A 6,193-nucleotide genomic window follows, 5' to 3' on the forward strand; every position below is an offset into this window, starting at 1 on the left:
TTTTTCTATTGTTTTGTTTGCCACTCCATGTTATTATTCTTCCTTTTTCTTAGTTACTTTTTGTGCTGCAGAAACCTTCACGCACTCCAAAAAACAACGTTTCCAAGGCTAGCCAGTCTAAACACAGTAAGGCGGAGGCTTAAGTATCAGCTGAAAGGCACTAGAGATGAAACTTCATTGCTTGAAGAGTCGGGTGTTCTGGAAGATAACCCAGTTGCATCTTAGCTCTCAGAAAATTCAGGAAGATTGATCGATGAGTACGAGGAAGATCCAACTGAAGATGCTGACAATGCCCAGCTAGGATGTAACCGTTACTTTCCGTTTGTTCTTAAACTCCAGCTTGTGGTGGATCTTTGTTTTGCCTTGCTTTCCCGCCCTTCTTTTGATTTTTAAGTTGTCTGTAACTTCTGATCTAACATCTGTTCACGCCATGAAGTTTTAGTTCGTCTGACGGAAGCACATAGGGCTTTAGTTTTGTTTGGTCTGGTATCAAGCCTTTATTTTGTTATATACAAGCCGGTACCTTTGCTCTGCCAATGGGGGACACATCCATCCCGCGCCCAGCATCGTCAAAGAAATGGGATGCCTTTCTATTTCGGTTACCTGTCGTTTTCATCAGCTGGGACCACTTTCTATTTTTAGAAATAAACTGATTAGGACAAGGGGGGCACCGTGTTAAGCCTATAGGGTAACCGGGCACTCTGTAGCATGGCCCTTTTGTTTTATAAGAAACCATGGTTGATGGCCTCAACCAGTCACTCAGCATGTCACAAGTCACAACCTCTCCCCACAGATTTTCCAAAAAAAAACACTCTCACGTTCTAGTCTGTCCTCACCGCATCTCCCTCCCCTCATTCCTCACTGCTCTCCATGTCCCCCGTCGCCGCGTCCGCCGAGAGCATCGACTTCTGCCGCCTCAACCTGTCGCGTCCGCGCTCCTCCCCTGGCCCCGTCCCTCCACCGGTCCTCCCTGCAGCACACCGGCTCCAGCTCTCCCCCATCCCACCTCCGTCTGACTGACGCCGCCACTTCGACCTCCAGTGACTGCTGACCTCCACACTGCCCGGCCCGTCGCCCCGCGGTGCTCTCCGTCTCCACCCCGCCAGCACCCTTGGCTCTTTGGCGGGTCGTCGGGCAGCGCTCCTCATTGGATCGCCGCCGGCGCCACCTCCTCGCGCGGAAGTGTGGGCCTGGATGCCGCTGCTGCGCCACTCGCCGAGCTTGCTCCATCCGCCCTGCAGCTGTTGCCTCCAGAAGCAAAGCGAGTCTGGAGGAGCAATGTTAGCCCGTCTCTCTTCTGGTTTTTCCTATGTATTAGCAGTGTTCTTTTCTAGCTGTGGATGGATGGTAGCACGATTTATATGTATGGATATTCAGATACATGTGTGTTATGTGCTTAAAAGTTTAATGAATGCAGAGATATTGGTAATTGCATGACATGCTACATCGATCTACTTTCCTCATTTTATGGCACTGGACAAATATTCATCCCACTTCAGTCTGCATTGTTGGCTTAAGTATCATGTATGTATATTATTTTTCTCCACACAGGTTATTACATATTCAGACTTATTCTCTATAGTCTGTACACCCCTTGAACTGAACTCGAGATAGGGTAACAACATTTCATGGTCAGTTCAGGAATGTTTCTGCTGTGGAGCTAGCAGTTTTCGTTTTGAAAAGAAAACAAACCAATTTGCTGACTTTTGATTTAGTTTCTTCACAGGAAAAATCTTATACTAACTTGGACACATACAAATTAAAATGGTTAGTTATTTTGGTTCACTTGTATAATTCCATCAGGTTCAGAGGGTTCAGAGGCACGTTAGCTTACTAGTTAGCATGGTGGAGTTTCAGATCAGAGATTAAACAATCCCCTCGACAAGGCAACATATAGCTTTGAGCCAAAATAAAAGGAAATAATATACACCAAATTTCATTTGCATATATGAATTACCAGGCAAGCAAGGATGGCTATTAGATGGATCAAATAATGTTTGATATGTGACCATTGTGTCAGTTTGAATATCATCCATTGTGGCAGCCGCAGCTTTCCTTTTTAGGTAGTAATTTCTCTTATTCTCACGGAGAGTCTCCACTTGTTGGGGACTCATAAAGCAGTATCGAGCCCTATGATTTTTTTTTTCCGCTTCACGAAAATTCATCTGCATAGAACCTTCTTTTTTAGGACAATGGTGGGCTGACAACATATGCAAAGTATATATATATGAATTTATGATCTCATAAATTATTATAGATAGAATAAAATTAACAGAAATCTAGCAGAAGTGTTTACCAGGGTTGCCAATAACATCCAGGAAACTTGTAAGCAAATTTCGTCCATACATAGGAGAAACGTCCATAGGATCTTGAAACATAAGCTCGTTGCCTATTTCAGAAACAATCATAGGAGACTGAACCATATGGTTACTGGCTATTTGTGACACATCCATAGGAATCTTACCCAATTGGTTACTGCACTTTTGAGACACATTCATAGTAGGAGACTGAAACATTTTGTTACTGCAAATAGGAGACTGAAACATATGCAGGCCTTGATTTGGAGCAAAACAGAAGAAAGATTTAGTTTACGATATTATACGGAATTGATTTTTTAAAAAATCAGTTATGTTACCTTCATCACAGTTAGATAGTGTTGGCCGATTGTTGACAACACGCGAATTAATTAGACCATATGTACAGATGAATGCAAACATATTAAAGATCCAATAGTAAGCATATGGATAGAAAAGCTGTTTAAAATTAATGTTTTCGTCTTTACCTTGTGTTGAATCAGAACGGCGGATGAGTACGTTTGTAATATCGCCTAAAGCATGCCGAACAATTAACACAATATTTTCATGGAAAATGTTACATCATTTGCAGGAGAAATATACATACAACTTCTGACAGATATATTTTATTGTAAGTACTATTGTTTATGCTACAGAAGTATACAACATCATTTGTAGGAGAAGTAGTTCTAACTCACTACTACATTATTTGCAGGAGAAGTATACATCATTTGACAGGAGTATGCCCTAGGCTGGTGTGGATGGAAATTGGTACTGTTGGTAAGGTATGGCGGTCCATCTCACAACAATGCAGCACGACGTACATAATTAAGTTTTTTGCATATCATATTGGAAAGATTTTGTATTAGTAAGTGTGCACGTGCACGCACGTTTTTATTTGTTGTCCATAATATGTACGCTAAATTTATTTAGCGATAAAATTAACACATGACATGTTGTAGCAGCTCGAACTGCAATCATATACACTTTTATACCGATAAAATCTTCTTACATTTACCATACAATTATACTTACAACTTTTAGGCAACACATTTGTTTAGAATACATCCTAAAAGGGGTATAATCATATAGAAGAAAGGCCAAAGACGACCGGTATAATGCCAAGAAGGTTACAACTCCACACCACCATAAAATGCCAACAAGGACACAACTTCACTCCACAATACAACGTCGAGAGGCAAACAAAAACACCATCTACAAAACCCAATAATAAACGATTCGCCTTGCCCAACATCGAACAAAGAATGACAAGAAGGGGATCACATGGCTTCTGAACCAAGTCAAGAACCAAAAAAGACACACCGTAGCACGACTTCGACTCATGTGCCTAGAGGAGTCGGTGAGGAGGAGGCAGAATCCTGACGGACTCGGGGAAGTCGCCCAACAAGATGTGCCGCCATGTCGTACGTTGCGCCTTGGAAGCACAAGCCTACAGCTATGGCCAACACCGGCGGTGCATAAATGCCTCCAACTCCAATTGTCACATTGGCCACTCCCCTCATGGCCTAGACGACTTCTTCCAGAAGATGACGACATCGGCGCCACAGCAGCTTGATCTGGTCACCCGACCTAGGGTTTTCCACTGCATCCGAGGGGAGGCATGGTGAAGACCATGAACACGTCCATGAACACACTTCCAAGAAGGAAAACGGCGCGTGCGGGCATCGCTGCATTCAGCCAGCCACCGTCAGGCTTTCACCCCGGCCAAACACCGTCACCATGACATCTATCGCCAATCTATCACATTTTTTGTGGCCAAAAAGAGGTACTGGATGAGAATAATCTACATGTTTGTGGGTGCACATTCATAAAGTTTCATAAAACAAAGTAAAGCAGTAAGAAAGTACTAACCATTTTGATTGGGCATCATCCTATTTCATTAAAGCCATCTACTTAAAAAATTAAGATCGGTAATTTAAAAAATCAAGATTGTTCTTTAATGCAATATTTGACACATCAGATTTTCCAACTTTGTAATACCTACTTATGAAGACATGAAGAATTTTAGCAATCAATAAAAATAAATATATTGTGATAGATTGGTTAGAAAAATATAACATTCGAATGAAAATTCAGGTACAAATGTACAATAGTTATATATGTTGTCAAGGGAGGAACATATTTTTGCACTCTCACCTTTGTATCTCTAGAGCGGACTACTTTTGTCCTGCATTGGAGGCATGATGCAAACCACGATAAAGAATCAGTTGGATTTAGATCCAAATAGAGTTCTTCGAAGTGCAAAACTACCTCTTCGCATGATGCTCATCTTCTGTTGTATTAATATGTGAAAATTGAAGCAACTTAAGTTAGTATGGAAGGTGAAATGGTGAACTGGATGGACAATTTAAATAGAGATCCATACCTCTATCGACACCCAAAGCAGGGCCATACATAATAGCCTGTTGTAAAGGGATATCACTTAAGATGAGCTAACATCAACATAGTTAAATATTACATGATAAATGTTAATTCGAAGAGGATTGATCAGATGCAGTTTAACATCAAACATAGTTAAATATATACAGCACCATGAATAGCACAAGGAAATTGCTCCAATTAAAGAAGCAAGAACAGTATATTTTAATGGTCCATCAAAATGTTTTCCCTATCTGAATTTTGAAAGCAAAAAAGAGAACCAAATTGATGGGTGAATTAAAATGACTGCAAAATTGAGAGAAACTGCTAAGGCATATCAAGAACATTACATTTTAATGGTCCATCAGAATGTTTTCCCTACCTGAATTTCGAAAGCAAAAAGAGAACCAAATTGATGGCTGAATTAAAATGACTGCAAAATTGAGAAAAACTGCTAAGGCATATTATCTCAGGATTTGTTATTTCAATATGAATGTCTTAGGAACTAACACTGAATTCGTCATTCTCAATCGTAGAAGCATAGGCTCTATTTGACATCATAAACTCAAATATATTTCAGTGTTGTATCTTACCCTTTCTTCTAAGATAAAAGACTATAAAGAGAAGTACACTTGCAGGAAAAAAGACCGTGATTGTCCCAAAATGCTTAATCTTCCCATTTTCTCCATGTATGCACCTACGGTCATCCAGCCAGCATGGATATTTAGTACTTCGTAATTCATGATTATGAGGTGCACAAAGGAAGCATCACTTGATATTCATGCCTGCCAAAATACAGACAAAGGTGGAACCGTGGAACACAATATAAATATAAACATGATAAAGGGCAAAAGCCTTGAACACAGCGTCGTCAATTTTCATAAGTAAGCTCTTCATAGAAAGGAAATTAATCAAATGTTATCTTAGCCACAGTAAGAAATCTAGTAATCAGGAAACGCGCTAGGCTAACTTGAGTCATGGACACATATCCTATCTTCTGCGAAGTGGCCACATATGCAACCATTAGATGGTTGATTTACGAACTATTAATTTCAAAATAGCGAAAGTGATGATAGGTAGATTATCCTTGCAGGTTGTGAACCGAGATCTTGAGCATGTTGTACTCTAGCGATTGCACAAGAAAGTAGAATATGAACTGCGACCAACCTGCTAGTGCAGGCTAACCTTGCTCCTGCAGGCGGGATTAGCTTTGGGGGGCAACGGCTGCAGAGGCGGGCGGAGACATTCCGGCCGACGCCTACGCGCCAGGACGGGGTGGCGGCGGATCATGCCGACATCAGATTGAACATGCTCTGGTGGGGAGCGCAGCAGACCGGTGAGGAGCGCTGCCGGCCTACCCGCTGGGGAGGCGCATGATCTGGCCGGGTGGTGCGGGAGAGGCGCCGAGAGCACGGTGGGGGGAGCGGCAGCGGTAGCCAGCGAGGAGGAGCAGATTAGGGAAGGAGTGGAAGAGGCGAAAGAGAGAAACCGTCGGGAGCGGTATTTTTGGGTGTGACGAA

At 41.9% G+C, this 6,193-nt stretch overlaps 1 long non-coding RNA gene across 4 annotated transcripts; it reads right to left on the reverse strand.

Annotated features, from left to right (window-relative positions):
- Nucleotides 1-3,284: 3,284 nt before the first annotated feature.
- Nucleotides 3,285-6,193, reverse strand: LOC127317217 (uncharacterized). Of its 4 annotated transcripts, none has more exons than XR_007860991.1 (4): nt 5,841-6,193; nt 4,681-5,370; nt 4,452-4,587; nt 3,285-4,052 (listed from the first exon to the last, which is right to left on the reverse strand). It is a non-coding gene; the product is annotated as an uncharacterized lncRNA (long non-coding RNA). The 4 variants fall into 4 exon arrangements; XR_007860989.1 differs by having other exon boundaries at nt 4,681-5,458; XR_007860990.2 differs by having other exon boundaries at nt 4,681-4,717; nt 5,267-6,193.

Source organism: Lolium perenne, chromosome 7 (genome assembly GCF_019359855.2).
Source record: "Lolium perenne isolate Kyuss_39 chromosome 7, Kyuss_2.0, whole genome shotgun sequence".
Taxonomy (NCBI): Eukaryota; Viridiplantae; Streptophyta; class Magnoliopsida; order Poales; family Poaceae; genus Lolium; species Lolium perenne.